The 18735-nt window shown below is 43.6% G+C and overlaps 1 pseudogene; it reads right to left on the minus strand.

The window, feature by feature from the left end:
- LOC146871375 (butyrophilin subfamily 1 member A1-like) overlaps window positions 1-18735 on the minus strand; it is a 525534-nt pseudogene that overhangs the window by 289950 nt on the left and 216849 nt on the right.

Consider the following 18735-nt stretch of genomic DNA (forward strand, 5'->3'; position numbering starts at 1 on the left):
CCCGCACCTCCTTTTGTGTCTTGGGTATCGGCATATTAGCAATTAGCTGGATGCGATCTGGTGTAAGCTGCCTTCCCTCCTTGGACAGCGAGTGACCAAGGTAAACAACTCGCTGGACACAGAATTGCAGCTTGGAAGGGGACACCTTGTGCCCCTTTTCGGCCAAAAATTGTAATACCGTCAGTGAGGCTTTCTCACATTCAGGTTCGCTTCTAGCGGTGATCAGCAGATCATCGACATATTGAAGCAGGGCAGTGTTGACTGGCATGTGGATACTGTCGAGTTCTCGTTTCAGTGCTTGGCTATAAATGCTGGGGCTTTCTGTAAATCCTTGAGGTGCGCGTGTGAATTTAAAGCTTCGTCCATTTAAACTAAATCCGAACAAGTATTGGCTTTCCCGATCTATTGGGACGCTGAAAAAGGCATTCTTGAGATCAATTACAGTAAAGAATGTTGCTTCGGAATCAATGGCTGTCAGTAATGAAGAAATGTCTGGGACTACGGGGTATTGTGGTACTATGCATTTATTTAATTCGCGCAGATCAATAACCAATCGATATACTGGCGGGGCTGTTGGATCGGTTCGTTTAAGAATCGGAATTATCGGTGAATTACATACATTGGAGTCAGTTTCCACAACCACTCCTTGGGTAATAAGCTCGTCAATGATTTGTAGTAAAGCCACTACAGCATCTGGGGGTAACTTGTATTGTCGCATTCGTGGAAGTACCACTCCTGCCTTTAGTGTGACTCGATATGGTGTAATGTTCATGCAACCAACATCTGTAGGGCCTTGTGCCCATAAATGTGTCGGTAAAGTCTGTAGTCGGTGATCCATGTCTCGGGACACGTAGTGCCCTTTGAAATCACGTAAAAATAATCTTACTCCTTCCGGAGAACAACATATAATAGCTCCTAGAGCTTTCAAAGTTTTTATGCCTAACAAGTTTTCTGGACATGATTTAGTAAGTAATAAATCTGTAGTTCGTGTCAAGGGACCGATCGTAAGTGGAAGAGGCTGTGTTACTTCGTTAATGATAGGTTTTCCTGAAAAACCAAGGGAAATATTCTGTGTGCCTGAGAGGGGTGCCCCTGGAACTTCACTACGTTTTATTGTTGTTCGGCTTGCCCCTGTATCAAGTAAGAATTTTCTATCTTGACCTAACAGTTCACTGTGTACATAAGGTCCTTCTTGATCCACAGGGACCTCAATAAGGGGTAAGCCAACTTCCCTCTCTAGGCTGTTTCATGAGTATCGTTGATAATCAGGATAGTCATACTGTGCGGTCTGATACATTTGTCGGGTCGTTGTTTGGGTGGCAGCAATAGGCTGCGGTGGTGGAGCTGGCATAGACTGTTGCGGAGCTGGCATGGACTGTGCATGCTGCGGAGCTCCTTGTTGGTTCTGATCCTGTCTAAGTGGTCGTGGTCTTTCTTTTGCGTTACCTATGGCAATATTATGTTTTAAAACTGGACAATCGTGTACATAATGACCTGGCTGTTTACAATAGTTGCACGTCCCTTTAACAGGACCTGTTGAAACACTGGACTGTGTTATACCCTTCTTATGACCGTCAGCTGGCACTGTCTGGGAAACTAGCATTTTCATTTTCGTGTCTTTCATGCGTCTATGTTCATGTTCTTGTTCTTCTCTAATTCTATTGTGATGGTACTGTAGCATTTGTAACATTTGTGACGGAGTGTTACCTTGCCAGGTACTCTCGAACTTCAATACTCTATTCTTAACTTGGGGCAAGGCATTTTCAACCAATTTTGTCACAAACAGATGTGGATACGACTCGCTACTTGCTTTTATTCCACTATTTATACCAAAACATTTCTTAAATCGGGAATAGAAATCACTAGTGTCTTCATCTTATTTTTGTTTACAGGCTGAGATTGCACCCCAGTCTTCCTTTTTCGTAGTTAATAAACGTGGCAGTACCTGTACTAGTAGACCTGGTAGTGCTTTGATCTTGTCCCCGAGCCCTGAACCTGGACCTCGAGCTTTTTCTTCGTTTTCTAATGCTGTCCAATCTATCTTCTGGTCTCCCACCTCCCAATCCTTTTCCTTGAGTTTTTCGTAAATGCCCGCAGGCATTAATACCTTCAATATTGTCATAATGTCGGGGTAGGTATATTCTCCCATGAGTAACATATCTTTAATTTCACGATGGAAACCTGCTGGGTCTTTATCATGACTGGGTACCACTTTCTTCATTTCTAATAGTTCTATTTTAGATATGGGTGTGTATACAAACACACGTTTAAACTCATTGTCATCACCCTTTATCGGGTGCACTTCGCGTAAGGGATTCTGTCTATCCATGTAATACGTCGTTCTTTCCTTGATGGGCAATGAGACATGTTCAGGACATACAAAAAGAATGTACTGCCTTCTAGATTCTAGTATTTCTCTAATTAACTTAGTACCGGACCCTCTCCATTTATTCGTGAGTAATTCAGTCAATATATCAGGTAAGGGGCCAGGATCGGAGTGTTGGCTTTTATATAATATAAGGAGTTGTTGAATCATGTAGATACCAGCTAAACGCTGTTCATCTGGGGCGAGGTTCAAAAACGTATGTGCTAGTGTATCATCACCATATTTTCCAGGACTATCAACCCAGTGAACGGCTGACCTGGCTAATTCTTGTTCGTCCATAGAATCGAGTATATGATAACCCCTTCGTTCTCGGAGTAATTTGTCAGCGGCTTGGAATGAATGTTCGGGGGACCTTATATTTATTATAGGAGTTTGGAATTTTCTGTTATTATCTGGACGTATCGGACATATCGGATCAGTAAAGCATCTAGTATTATTGCAAGATCTTCCTCTACCTACATATGCCATTGTTTCTAACTGTCCTGTGGGCAGTTCTAATTCTTCCTCGTCCTCTGTTTGTTCTGGTTCGTCTACTGCTAATCTTTCCTCGTGTATTCGTTCTATTTCTTTGCGGATCTTTCGGCTCATAGCTACTATACATGATCGTTTATCGTGTCTCCCCTCTGATATATTCTTACCCCATGTGGTAAGAATTTGCATTTCTTCCGTATTTACCCCTGGTTGATCTTGATTTCTGATCACACAGTTTATGAGGAAACGTAACAGTTCCCCCTGTATTTCCACCTTTTGATACTCCATGGCTCTGTTAATACTCTCAGGGTCTCGCCCTGATTGAACAAAATGATATATATTTTCTAAATGTGCAGTCATTCCTGGTAGCTTCCCTAAATATATTGCAGCTCGTCAGATACGTAATGATGCCAGCATCATTTCGTCCCCTTTTCCGGGCACAGGGTCATATCTACAATCTATTAGAAGTTCCTTGAGCGTGCTGGGAGTTACTAGTTTGGGCGTACGTTGGTGGGCCAATTCTTGAAAGGAAAGTTTATTTGTTCTTGGTGGCGTAGAAAAAATGCTTGATGTACCTCCGGTAGCACCACCTGGGGTGCTGGATGTGAAAGGATTCGTTGAACGTGATATAGCAACCATAGGTGTGGATGCGGATGTAGAAACAGATGTGCTTGCCGGAACTTGTGTCGGGGTTTGCTGTTGTAGAGGCACAGACGAAGGAGGGTCTTGGCGTTGGACCCCCTCGGCAGACGGTCTATGTGGCGCAGCATTAGCATACTCGGGAGCTGCGTCGTCTAAATAAGAGGAAAGAAAAACATCTTCTGCTGTTCTGGGATGCCCTTTGGGATGTGCTTTTATCGGAAACAATGGGGGTGGCAAGTCTCTTGGTATCTCCGGGGTAGCCTTAGGTAGTCCTTCGGCCAGAAGAGGATACATACCATTCACAAGGGCATTTCTTTGTCTGTCTGTTTGTTCTGACTTTACTCGAGTACCTTCTTCAATTAATACACTTTCTCAAACTTTATTTGAATTCTCCTTACTCTTCTCTTCCTGTCTACGTGCTTTTTCTATACGTCTATACGATTCTTTACGCCATAATTCAATGGCGTCTTTCTGTGACTGTCTAGCTTTCCTTTTCCATAATTCTTCTTCTACTTTCACGATGCAATCTGCATCCCAGGTCCCAGCTGCGGGCCACCTCTGACTTTCTGGTAATTCCTTGGTGTAGTCTACCCATAAATCAAGAAATAATATGGCGTCTAGGCCATGTTTATGATACATGAAGTACCCTGGAGTGTCCCTAGGAGGAATGGGAACAGCTTCTTCGAGTACCCCTTTTCTAGTTGTGATCTGTCTTAATTTCGAAAAGAGCGGCATATTTGAGAACTGATCTGATACCTAATTTTGAACACGTTTAATACCATAAAACACAATAATGAACAGTCATTCACACCACAATATACAGAACGTATTTAAAACATTTTAACATTTAACATTTAAACAAAATAGACAATGATGGCCAATTAGGGAACTAGTCCCTAAGCATAATACTCGATACTAACTAGGTAATTCTGAATTATATACTAGACATACTTGATATACTGCTAAACAGTACAGATACACTGCTGAAACAGTGCAGACCGGATTTGTGTACCCAAACCCGTCTTGACCGGCCCAACCTATGTGCACGTCAGAACGCCTCCCCGATAATGGTACTCACCGGGTAGCTCGGAACGGAAGGCCTCGGAACGGAACTGAACTTGAACCGGACTGGACTCGACTCGGAACTTCGGAAACTTCGGAAACTGGTGGGCCTCTGTATACCTCGGATCTTGCTCTCTCAGCTAGGCTCTGGTCGGGATACTTCGCACTTCTCACCGCCTCGTCTGGGTGTTGATCGCAGCCTCAGTTACCCCCGCTCGGCAGGAGGGAGATACAGGAAATCCTGTGGGTACGCGTTGTTGTCCGTCCAGCTGTGACAGGAGACCGGGCCTGCAACGCACCGCCGGCGCGTGAGATGAGAAAGTGTCCCTGTTCGGGCGCCATTCATGTGGTAAATAATTTAATTACCGGAACTTAATTTGATGCGGAAAATCTATAACAATAGCTCAGTAAAATAAGAGGCAGAATCCGTGGTATTAGAGGTTCGGAACGGGCTTTATTCCATAATCAATTTAAATCGATGAGCTCCAGATTCCATCACCACGAAGGTTCAGGAAGTGAAGACCGTACTTTATTGATAAGTAATCATTTTTATACAATAGGCATTACAGTGAAACAAATGGAGGAGGCGTAACAATTGATAGTAAAGATAAAACATACATGCGTAGCAAAAATGGGTGTAACTGGGCGTAACTAAAGAACGTCATCAAGTATGATGTCATAATAGGGTGGTTCCATGAAAGAATTTCACAATGTCAGCAGAAATACTTGGCAGAAATGCGCGCGCAGCAGCATGACGTGTGATTGACGTGCAACTAGGGGGTGAAGGGGACTTGACATTTTGCTCTACATGTGGCGACAGAAGTCTGGAGAGTCAAGTCAACCTAATCCCAAATCATATCTAACATCCTATGTTTAAAGAACTATGTTATCCAAAAGAGAGGCCTTCTTGGAGTAGAATCTTATTCTATACTGACTATACTGACTGTGAGTGCGTGTACAAGCGTCTAAGTGTCTACACTAGATGCGAGGGCAGGAATCTTCCATAGTAACAGGGCTATGAATTACTTGCATAAAGACAGAGAAGCCGGGCCCTTTGCTCGGTAGCTGGAAGAATGTTTACTTAAACTACTAGTCAGGAATGCATTGGGTAGGGAGCGGAGCAGATAATTTCGAAGGTGAAATACAGTTTTTGGCAGGCAACAGGCTGATGTCAGGCACCGTTAGCTGCGCAGAGAATGAGGACAAAGTTCATGGATACAGATGCGAGCTCAGACTGGAGCTTTCAGAGGCAGAAGGCAGGAAAAGCTTGATGGCAGAATCAGGGCCTACTTGCCTGGACTGTAAAATGGCATAAGTGAACCATATAAAGCCGGTGGCCTTTCATATTTAGGAATGGAATATCCGGCCCATTCATGGCGGATCTGAAAGAGGACATGTTGGCGGTGGACGCACATGTGTTTGCGTCTTCATAACTGGAACTGGAGGGATCATACATGTACTTGTGATTTATACATGAAACCGTTGGGGTCCAAGATAGGGGACATAACTGACCAGAAAAATCCATATTTCCACAGTCCCTCTATTTATAGTCAAGCTCTGAAATGTCATCTTGATGCTTTTTCCTTGCCGTCTGGTGCTACTCTCATTCAGTACATGGACGACTTGTTAATCGCTGCTGATTCAAAGGATATATGTAAGAATGTGACGGTTGCATTGTTGCGACACTTATCCAATCTTAATCATAAGGTTTCACCTTCTAAGCTACAATATGTTCGTCGAGAGGTTACCTACTTAGGTCATCTCTTATCAAAGGAGGGAAGACGATTAACCCCAGAACGTATCCAAGCAATTGCGCGAATGTCTGTACCATCCACACAAAGAGAGGTACGTGCCTTTCTAGGCATTACTTCCTATTGTAGGCAATGGATCCCTAACTTCTCTCTGTTGGCTAAACCTTTGTTGGCACTCACTTTGAAAGATACGCCTCAGCCCCTTCCATGGACTGACGAATGTCAGAGGAGTTTTACTGACTTACGTACTGCTCTGTGTTCTGCTCCTGTACTAGGTACTCCTGATTACAGTAAGCCTTTTACGCTCTATGTTCATGAAAGAGAAGGTTGTGCGTTGTCAGTCTTAACACAACGATTTGCTGATAGACAGCGGCCATGTGCCTATTTTTCGGCTACATTGGATCCAGTAGCTAAAGCATTGCCTAGTTGTCTTAAAGCGACAGCAGCAGCAGCAATTTCATTTCAACAGTCTGCTGGAATGGTGCTAGATAATGCTCTCATTGTTATGGTGCCACATGCAGTGGATACTTTGCTAAACAGAACAAAAAAACAGCATCTTACGAGTGCTCGTTTGTCTGGATATGAGCTGACGCTTTTGGCTAGTCACGTGCATATCAAACGATGTAATACTTTAAATCCAGCTACTTTGTTGCCTCTTCCAGAAGAGAAAGGTGTTCAGGAACAACATGATTGTTTCTTCCGTACTGAGGAAGAGACAAAAGGTAGAATTGACTTAACAGATACGCCATTAGTGAATCCGGATGGAACGCTATGGGTAGATGGTTCTTGTTTTAAGCTTCCTAATGGAGAGACAACTTCAGCCTATGCTGTTACTACTTTACATACAATCGTGGAAACAGCACGCATCAGACATAACTCAGCTCAGGCAGCTGAACTGATAGCCTTAACCAGAGCGTGTGTGTTATCCAAAGGAAAAAGAGTGAACGTGTACACCGATAGCCAATACGCTTTTGGTGTGGTGTTCAATTTTGGACGTTTGTGGAAAGAAAGGGGATTCCTTACTTCCCACGGCACTAAGATACAACATGGTCAGTTGGTGACTGACCTTCTTGAGTCACTTGCTTTGCCTACCCAGACAGCAATTGTGAAGTGTAGTGCACATAAGATGATTGTTGACGTTGTTGGTCGCGGGAATGCATTTGCAGATGAGGTAGCGAAAAAGACAGCCAGAGATGCTACAAGTCACATGTATGTTGTGGGCCCTGCAAATTGGGTCAGAGAAAGAGGAATGTATGAGGATACAGTAGAAAGTGTGAAAACAATTCAAGAAGAGGCTACAGAAAAAGAATTGAGAAAGTAGAAGGAAAGTACAGGAATGTTAGACGAGATGGGATGTTGGGTAGAATTGTCCGAGCACCAACGTTGGCTGTTACCAGATGCCTATGTACTACCTGTAGTTACTATGGCGCATGGTCCAGCCCACCTAAGTACGAAAGGAATATGCAAGCTTCTAGCTCCAGTATGGCAAAAAGAAGGAATCCCGAAGTGTGCAGACAATGTAGTGAAACATTGCATTATTTGCTTAATGTACAATCCGGGAAAGGGAACCCCAACTACAGGAGGTCATTTTGCTCCTCCGACCTATCTATTTGAAGTGTTGCAAATCGATTACATTCACATGGAACGATGCAACAATTTCAAATATGTTCTAGTGGTGGTATGTGCCTTTTCCAGATGGATAGAGGCTTACCCCCTGAAAGACAATACTTCTTTATCTACAGCCAAAGTACTTCTAAAAGAGTTTCTCCCTAGATTTGGTTTGCCGCGCATTGTCTGGAGTGACAATGGGAGCGAATTTGTAGGCCAAGTCATGCAAAACGTTTGTGCAGGTCTTGGTATAAAACAGAAGTTCCATGCGGCAAACCATCCACAGTCAGCGGGTCTAGTGGAGTGCTATAATGGCACTCTAAAACTCAAACTTGCTAAAGTACAGGCTAGTACAGGCCTTAGTTGGCCCGATGCACTACCTTTGGCTCTTCTATCCACCAGAACGTCTGTGCATTCTCGTTTGGGACTTAGCCCTTATGAGATAGTTTTCGGACGCCCAGCTAATATATGGGGAGTCCCTCGCCCTAAAAAGTATTCAGACTTGCCATACCCAATGTTGATTGATTATTTGCACGACCTTACAACTAAATTGCATGTTCTCCATCAACAGGTTCAGAGCGCTTTGCCAGAGGCCTCCACAGACTCAGGTCATTCCATTCGACCAGGTGACTGGGTTTGTGTGAAGAATTTCCAAAGGACGAAGAATTTGGAGCCTCACTGGAGAGAACCCCGTCAGGTTCTTTTGACCACTCGTACAGCAGTAAAGGTTGAAGGAAAGAAGAACTGGATCCATGGTGTGCACTGCAAGAAGGTTCCTTTGCCTTTGCCCTTTGATCAGTGGGTCCGTAAGGGTATAAGTGACTCTGAAAGCGAGAAGGTTCCCCGATTCATACCTTTTAGTGATGCACACTTGAATGGAACACTGTCAGAAAAAGAAAGCGACAACATTCTCCAAGAAGCTGTACCATCACATTTTCGTCTGAACACCACAAATCCACGAACATTGTTTCAGGATCAGACTGTACCCGATAAGGCTCATTACGATTTAAGACCCAGACTGAAGAAGAAAACTTGAGATTCTCTCTTCTATGTAGTTTCTATCCCGGTTGCAGGGTCACGGTAGGAGTCTTGGTTGTGACCTGAGTAGTGGCAATAGGCCTGCAGGACTTGCAGTGTCATAGGACGGCAGACAATCGTGACCAAGTGATTAAAGAAGATTGCCGTGAGCATCCATTTAGAAGATGGAAACTACATTAGGCGAAAGAGAGAGAAAGAACAAAATGAAAGACAATCATTGTAAAATAATATACAGCCGTTGTGGTATAACTTTATGTATTTTTATATTATTGTGTATTGTATTGGCGTGTATAGGATGGATTGTTTACGCTATGCAGCAAAAAGTTGTCCCTTCTTCTATCTCTGTGCCTTCTTATTCTACTATCTCTCCACATCTGTTTCATACACTTCCTCAACATGAACTCGTTAGAAGAATCGAGTATTACAATAATTCGTTTATTCAATTATTACACCAACACCAATTAGTAATTAATACAAACGATTGTTGGGTATGTGGACTAATGCCTCATACCACAGAAAAAGGGATGCCATATTTAGTCCTTCCGTTCTCTTATGAAGATCTGCTTGGGCTTATTTTGTAATTTTCTCTAACGCCTATCAAAGCCGATTTAAACGACCTGTCAGTTCTTATATTGGTGGTCCAGATTTCAGTCATAGTTCATTGATAAAGGGAATGGTAGCTATGGCTAAAATCATGGAAAATAGTAAAATTGCTGTTGATGAGAGAAAAGCATATACTAATTGGAACGTCACTCATTATGTCACTAGCCTTAATGATAAGGTTAAACAAGGAAAGTCTCCACCAATTTGGACTGTACCTCATCAAGGCAATTTCTGTTTGCGAATAAATGGCCAAACTACTGACCCCGAACAGAGAAAAAGCTTTTGTTCCCATACTTACATCCACTACTCTCAGAATTCGCCGCCATTAGTGCCATCTCAGGGCACGTATTTCATCTGTCACGATAGAGCCTATACGTGGTTGCCGACTGGTTTTTCTGGAACTTGCTATATAGCTTTTCTTCTTCCCCCTACATACACTGCTTCTTCAAATTTTCATAGAAACAGATATGGCAGAGGAATTATTGATTCCAAAGACACAGCAGGACAAGAGGGAGGAGACTTCCTTAAAGGATTTCTTCCTTTTTGGGGTCCTATGGCAAACAGCAGGAATATGAGACAACTGGTTCGTGTTGTAGAGACTACCATCGACATCACTGTAGGAGCTTTGAGTAATATTACAGCGGAACTACAGGCGGATCGTCTTATGACTTTGCAGAACCGAGTTGCCTTAGATGTTATTCTTGCAGATCGTGGTGGAGTCTGTAAATTGATCAAATCGAGCTGCTGTATTTATATACCTGATGATGCTCCGACAGTATACCAGGCCATCTCTAAATTACATATAATCTCCGAGTCGATTCATCAGGACGAAGGAGACTGGTCGTTATTGGGATGGTTTTGGGGACTACTGTCCAAATGGGGTTGGAAAGTGCTAACATTCCTTGGTATGGTTTTAGCCATCGTTTTCTTTTGTTGTCTTTGTATGCACTGTGGTCCCATCATCTGCGACCTTTGTGCTACTATGTGCATTCCAAAACCCAAGACAGAAAGAACAGAGAATATTGGAATGATGTTACAGCAACAGCTCGATGACCTCATGGCCATCGACATCGACTCAGATTAACATGAGTCTGTGTATCTTGCCTGAGTTCTGGCAAAAGGAGGGTCTGAGGAAATTAGATCTTTGATCACGATCGCACTGAGCCGCCATTTTGTGCTCCGCCGCCATTTTGTGTTGCCCTCACTCAGGCAGCACGACGAACGAAGTCTTTTCTGCTTTTCCTGCAATATTGTGTCAAAATAGCCTTGTGCCTCTGTTTACAAAGCTGGTGTTAGAGACTGGCCGAGTACACTAATCCCTGTCTGGTTTTTCTAATCCCTGTCTTAACTATCTGTTGGTTCACACAATTCTCTTCTGACTTTATCTCATCTTCTGGCCTTCGCTGTCCTCCGCTCGTATTCTCTCGTTTCACAACTGTCCTCCAAAACACACAAACGTATCTCGCCACCTGCAAGCCAGTTACAGACATGTTAATACCTTAACCTGTGGGAGGGGTTGCAAACACAGTTGGAGGAGAGGCTTCTTCGAGTTACTCGATACTTTTGTTTTCCGACTTTTTCTATTGGCTCTGACTTTCTTTTAGACTATTCCTACTGGTTTTTCATGTATGTATTAGGTGTGCCCTTCGTTAATGTATATGTCACCTATGTACTATAAAAGATTGTGCGCCATGGAGTGAAGTGGCAGTCTCCTGAGAACATACCGTGTGTACTTCTAGGACAACTGTACTAGCTGCAGCTAATAAAATATGATCTTTTACGCCGACAGAGTGTCCCCGTGTCTCTGTTAGCTGAAGCAGGAGAACCCAGGAGATTAAGGCGTACCCTGCGCTGCCAGGCCCGATTGGTTCTGGTTCTTCAACTGGCGCCCAACGTTGGGAGGTTTCAGAGGTAGTGGTTCTGCCTGAAGGTCGTGAGGAACCCCGCAAGAAAATTCTGGAGGAATCGTGAGCCACGTCAAGCGACCCCTGTATGTCGAAAGTGGTCCGAAGGTCTTTTGCAGCGTGGTTACTCCTTCCTGATGGCTACTGATGACTGCTGCCCTGACTGCCGCCCTGCCTTGGCCCTCTTTTTGGTGATGTATGGTAAAGCGAGACGATGGACGTCCTCTGTTGGTGTAAGAAGACATCTTAGTTAAGTATTGGTGGGTCGCTCCCACATTTGGTTCTTTGGTCCTTAGGTTCTTTGGTTCTTAGGTTCTTTGGGTCTTTGATTCGGGTATTGCAATAACCGAAGCCGAGGGGTAAGTACATTTGTGCTGTGTTAATTGATTTAGCCCCCTTGATGTTTGTGAACAGTCCAGTGAAATAACAATGCCTGGTCTGACTAAGTTTGAGAAACTTTGTTGTTTTGGTTGTAATAGGGATTCCCGGCTGGAGTACTCTTGTCCGATTCCTTCGGTTGGAACTCCCACTTATGAGCTCTATTCTAAACATGGTGTTGGTCCCATCGCCTTTAACGAGGCATGGATCCGATACACGAAGAATGATGGTGTTTTAAAATGGCCAGAAAATGGTAGTTTTGAGCCTGACATACTAAATAATTTGGAAACTATTTTATTTAAAAGAAAAGCCCGGCCGGCAATGTTTGACTCTTTCCGCCTTTGGCTTAAGGAAGCCAAACAGAGAAAAATTAAGCAAGAAAAACGAGATAGGAAAGCACAGGGTATGACAATTATACAGGCTGCTCAGCAACTTAAAGATGATGAAGTTGATAATGCGATGGAAATTTCAGAGAGACAGCATCGTATGGCGATAGATAAATGCTATCCGATATTGCCAGCTTCCCCTTCTGATAAAAGAAAGGATTTAGAGGGAGATCCCTTGATGTCTCACCTACTGAGATTGCCTCCGCCCTATGTACAAGGTGCTAATGCACCCCTGTTGTTACAACCTGCTCAGCCGCCAGTTGCGCCTCCGCTTGCTCCGGCTCTTCCACATTTGCCCCCTCAAGTATTGCCGCCTCTGCCAGCTTTGCCTTCGACTCCTTTACCTTCATCTTCTTTGCCCTATGCTCCCCCGGTAATTACTGATTCCTCCTTAGTTAGTTCACCTAATACCTTGTCCCCTATCCTTATGTCCAATTCTCCGTCTATGCGTAAACGACTCACAGAAACGGTCTCTGGTCTTTTATCTCCTTTCTTTGAGGCATTAAATGTGTCTCCGGCATTTTCTTGAAGACAGTCTCGTAGTCAGTTCCCAGCTTCCGAAGAACGAGAAAGGTTGGACTCTCTCGCTCGCAAATGGATTGAGAAGGGCCCTCGGTATAGTGTACACGACATTATGCCTACCTTCTCACAGTGGAATGCGCCTACGCAGAGATATGTTTTCAATACTATGTGTGATACTCCTGTTAAAGGTTGGGAGGATATGGACTTGGGTTCGGTTCCTCAGGGTCTGTTAGATATTCAGGCTAATTTTGATAAGGGACTCATTGTGGGTTCTAAGGTTGAGGACGCTATGAAGACACTTGTTTCCTTTAGAACCTTATTTACTTCACAGACTTTTCTTGATTCCGATCCCTCAGTTAGGTTGACACTGAAAAATTATCTAATGAGAGAGGTTCCTCCGGTATGGAGAGAAGAGGTTCCAGCAGCAGGTGCTAATCTAGCTATTCCTGCTCACTTCCAGCGAATATGGGTACATGTGCCCTGGAAAAGATCTGAAGTCCTGGCTCTTAAACAGTCTCTACCGTATCCTCGTAAGAACCCTGCAGGTTATTATAAAGAATTGTCACAGACTGTTGATGCCTGCATTATGAATTTAGCAGATATTGATATGTTGATGGGAAATGTAGTCCCACAAGCGTTATGGGCTAGGATTTGTAAGGAGAATCACGCACAGGAATTAGGTGCTGACTGGGATGCTATAATTGCCGCCGATAGAAACCAAGTGGGTGTTGCGAAGCCTGATGCTTTGATTTCAGAACTCCCTGGTAGGATTATCACATTAATGAAAACGATGATGCCTGCCTTGAGAGTGAACTGGGATAAACTAGTTTCCGATTTCTTCACTCGTTTCGAGGAGACATTCGACCAGGTGACATTAGCCGCCATTTTGTGCTCCGCCGCCATTTTGTGTTGCCCTCACTCAGGCAGCACGACGAACGAAGTATTTTCTGCTTTTCCTGCAATATTGTGTCAAAATAGCCTTGTGCCTCTGTTTACTAAGCTGGTGTTAGAGACTGGCCGAGTACACTAATCCCTGTCCGGTTTTTCTAATCCCTGTCTTAACTATCTGTTGGTTCACACTATTCTCTTCTGACTTTATCTCATCTTCTGGCCTTCGCTGTCCTCCGCTCGTATTCTCTCGTTTCACAACTGTCCTCCAAAACACACAAACGTATCTCGCCACCTGCAAGCCAGTTACAGACATGTTAAAACCTTAACCTGTGGGAGGGGTGGCAAACACAGTTGGAGGAGAGGCTTCTTCGAGTTACTTGATACTTTTGTTTTCCGACTTTTTCTATTGGCTCTGACTTTCTTTTAAACTATTCCTACTGGTTTTTTTAGGTGTGCCCTTCGTTAATGTATATGTCACCTATGTACTATAAAAGATTGTGCGCCATGGAGTGAAGTGGCAGTCTCCTGAGAACATACCGTGTGTACTTCTAGGACAACTGTACTAGCTGCAGCTAATAAAATCTGATCTTTTACGCCGACAGAGTGTCCCCGTGTCTCTGTTAGCTGAAGCAGGAGAACCCAGGAGATTAAAACGTACCCTGCGCCGCCAGGCCCAATTGGTTCTGGTTCTTCAATGCTAATGATAATGGAGTTGAAGGAAACAATTTATTTTTAGGAAAGCAGCTTAAAAATCATGTGCACTTGTCCGTTTAGTTACGTATGAGCCTTTAGAAATTGGCATTAAAAAATAAAACGGTGCATCATAGTTGTGGCAGAAACTGCTGTAAAAAGAATGGCATTTAGAGTTGTTAGCAGACATAAATGATGAAAACTTCACACCATCAACCAGAAACGAGCAATGGTAAGAAAGGGGAGCTGCCTGTGGTGCATGGCTAGTCAACAGACCAGGAGAAAAACCTATACCAAACAAGCATTGCCACCAATCATTGTTATGTAGGTGGCATGCATATGTATGCAACAAAAAAAATGTACAAAATTACCCATAAAAACCATACATAAAAATAACTTCGAATGAAAGTAGAACTTAAAAGAGATTTGGCCTAGCAGCCCTGGTACTGAGGTGGACTCTTCTAACAGGTGAATGTACACATGTGTACAAGCAAAATGCCATCACTCAGTCAAGACAGCCATTGGCTGAAGTGGGCTGAGCCACTGTGCTGTATGCTGTGGACCTGTAAATAAATGAAGAAAAAAGGTGGAAGTAGTAAGCATGCTGTGGTATTTCCCACCAAACAAATGCACGAGTATTTCCTTTAGCTTCCCCAGAGAGGATTGTGGAACCTAGGTTACAGCATGCCAACAACAGCTTCCACTGAGAATAGCAATACTTTCCCTCCAAAAGAGGGTGCACTTGTGTATTAGTGATTTTGGAAAGATTAATACACGTTTTTATGATGGCTGTCTCAACATGACTTTAACACACCTGAGACAAATAATTCAAGTTTCTAAGAACATATGCATTTTTGTGAAACAGTATGACAAGAGTAGATGTCAAAATGTACCTTCTTGACCTTTCCATCTATCCTTCAGATTCCCTAGGAAACGCAATACACCAATTAGAAGAATGAATCACATATTTTTGACTGTCACTTTGTGCTACACAAACCTTCTGAAAACGTCTCTGAATCTCAAAGGAAGATGTTCGGCAATTCGCTGAGACTTGGAACCTGATCACCATACCCAAGTCTCTCTCACAAATTTCCTTAATCAGAAAAGTTCTAAAAACAAATGAGCAAGACAAATTTATATAAGCCTAAACCATTTTCAGATATTCAGACGAGATTAAAAACCAATCTGGATGATGGAATCTACAATCGAAGACTCAAAAGCGAATCAGAATTCCTGAATAATTCTCAGGAACTATGGGTATTTGAGTGCAAACACCAATATGGCTCCTTGCTTCCATTGAAGGTTTATATAAGTTTCAGGAGGGCAAAGTATAGCTGATCTGTAAAACAAGAAGCTGTTGTGTAGTTTTTAGGTCTCGCCTAGCATTGCAGCGCATGCGCTGCCGCTCGGCAAGACCTATAGTGAGAGAGTAGATTTGAGAAGAGGACTCGAAGCTCCACCCCTCATTTTCATTGGCTGGCGTCTTCGTTTATGCTAAATGGTGGCCTGCCATTGGAAATGAGTTTTTTTGTTGACGTCCCTTCGCGTTTTCGTCCGGTCGATCCGGACAGGGTCGTCTGCTTTGCTGCTGTCGCAAAGCAATTTCTTATCTTTATGGGGGCCTTCTGTTTTCACTCAGCCCCGTGTTTTATTTTGCATGGCGCTTTCACTTAAAGTAAAAGTAACAGCGCGATGCAAATATAAACACGCAGCTGAGTGAAAACAGATGGCCCCCTGCCTTCCCGCAATGGCGGCACTTGTTGTTTGAGGAGCCATATCCCTTCTTCTCCTTCCAGGATACAAAATGTTTTACATAACGCTAGAAAAGTATTTTGTTTCCAGCACAAACGCGGGATCGCATCAATCAATATATCGCCAATGAGTTCTTGGATTATATACACCTCTAGGGTTTTGTCTTGCAATTGGCCATTTTTTTAAATCTCTGGGCTACCTAAGATACTAACGGTGTTGCTGTCCTGCTTTTATTTACAACTCTTCGATCACAGTTTTCAGAATAGAATCGCATTATTACACCAACTGGAGCCATGCCGCTCGAATTTGAGCTCACGCGCCTCTCCTAATGAGAAATGGAGATTCGCAGGCAGAAGCTGGCCCAGCGTAATTTGTAATTTAATTAGAATATTTTGTCCCTAATATATTATAAACACATTGATTTTACCATTCAATTATAGATCAGTTGACGACCTCTGTGAATATAAAGGAATGTTTGGCTGACGCAGCTGTTGGCCTCCTTCCCCCCTTTGCCCCGCCTGGCCTCTAGTGATTCTGTAAGGGTCTGCAGGCAATCACTCTTTCTCCTCTCACTGAATCGCCCGCCCCTCATCACACATATAACCCTGACTCCTCTCGTTTCAGCATGTCTTCCACAAACGGCCTCTGCGGACCGCTACCGGGGACTCGCGCGCCTGAAATACTACACAGCGTTCGCGGCACGCGCTCTACTCGCATGTTCCATCAGCATTAAAAATGACAACAGACCGGGGTGTCTTAACATGGAAGCCGTGAAAGACGTCAAAGTTCAAATGAAGAAGAGAGAAAAAAACACAACCCGTCGGCTCTTGCATCGTCTTGCATGCTGCCGGGGAGATTTGCCGCCAATTGGTATTCCGAGGCGCTCCGCAGCGAAGTGCGCGCAGGAATTGTCCTACTTCTTCGTATTTTTTCCACTGCCTCGCCAGGCATCCTCGACCCTATCTGCAGAGGCCCCCCATCAAAGATAGGTGGATGTAAATAACACTCTTCCGTTCAGGAAAGACAGCACCTTGGGGATAATTACACCAGAACCTCGTACTCTGGCAGGGCCTGGATTAGCTGTGTTGAACAGTGAAGTTTATTGGTGTTTTTTTCCTTCTTCTACCATGCCAGTGCGCATTTTTTGTTTCTAAAATTGTTTTAAAGCGGCTTACTGGGAATTCTTAATGCCAGTAAGTTTCAGAAAACGAGGCCGTTTTAAGGCTTCGCCAGACTGAACCCGCAGTGGCCATGCAAGTGTGGAAGGGCGGCGCCCATTGGTCAAACCCAATGCATTCTTTTTCACCAGCTTTACCTGTTAAATATGGTTATCAACATATTTGTATAGCTTCATTACCAATAAGTGCTGATAAATCCCAATAAAAATATAGTGGTTTAATATTACGGTTCCTACTCAGTCCTTCATGAAACACACTTTATTAAAACTGAGCAATTTATAGATGTGGAATGCAGTTAGGTAATTTATATTCTATTTGGATTTATTTGTAGGATTATTTTTACAAATATAAGTTTACTTGCTTTCGCCTGTACCGCGACCAGACATCTTGGAGGTAAAAAGGCTACCATTCCCAAGGGACCTAAAGAAAAATATGGGTGGCTTTTTTCAGGGTGTCCAGAAATGATCTGATGTGGCCAAAACTGATTTGGTTCTAGATGCTGATGCAAACCGGTGAGCCTAACAGATGCTGCAGCTGTATGGTTGAAAATGACATATTACCAAGAACTTACAGCTTCTAGTTCCATGGTGTGCCTTTTCTATCTTTTATATGCCCATCCTCGACAGAAATGTGGATACCTCCGCTTCTCGTGTACACTAGCCGATCACGCAGATATGCTCTGTTTGATCTCCAGGGCTCTGTGTACCGGAGCTCTGTATGTACCCATGATGTAGGCTCAGGAACGTACAGCCGGAGCTGAAGAAACGTGGGGACCGCTGCTGTTCACGCGCACTGGCAGGCAAAGCCAGTGCTGTGTTCGTTAGTTGGCTCGTTGTAACTAGCTCTCCCTCAACGTTACATCTTTGGCTAATTAGGCTCTCTTTTGATTACGTCATCTGTATAATCGGACAAGTTCATGGGTTTACAGGACCATGAAGTTGGCAGATTATAGTGTAAGGACCTGTGGAATATTGCCCTGTCTGCCTGCAGCTTTAAACCCGCAAGTCCAGGCTCTCTGCAGAGCTTCTGTTCCCTACGCCTGCCTTCTGCACTGGCTACCAGGGAGCTGGCGGTGTCATTGATTTTCCATTTCCCCTCCTTCGTAACGTAATTTCCCATTTTCTGGGTCTGCAAATATAATCACTCCACTGCAAACAAAAATCAAAAGTAACAAACATTGTGATTTACACCTCCAATAGCTCTAATTTTCACAAATGCAAGACCGTTGCATTGCAAATGCTTGTTGATGTTTTTTTTTTTTTTTTTTTAAAGCTTTATTGAAATTAACACAACATTACATACTGTAACCAACAAAACAAGCCAGCAATATTATATCCTTGTTACATTTGTGGTATATGCCAATGCAGTCGCGTATATACATCCATATCTGTGGGTGTTCCTGTCATCACGTTAGACCCTCACGCAATGGATCCCGTGCAGGGCCAGACCGGATCTGCCAGTGCGCCCACCTAG

This window comes from Triturus cristatus, chromosome 1_1 (assembly GCF_964204655.1).
Source record: "Triturus cristatus chromosome 1_1, aTriCri1.1, whole genome shotgun sequence".
Classification (NCBI taxonomy): Eukaryota; Metazoa; Chordata; class Amphibia; order Caudata; family Salamandridae; genus Triturus; species Triturus cristatus.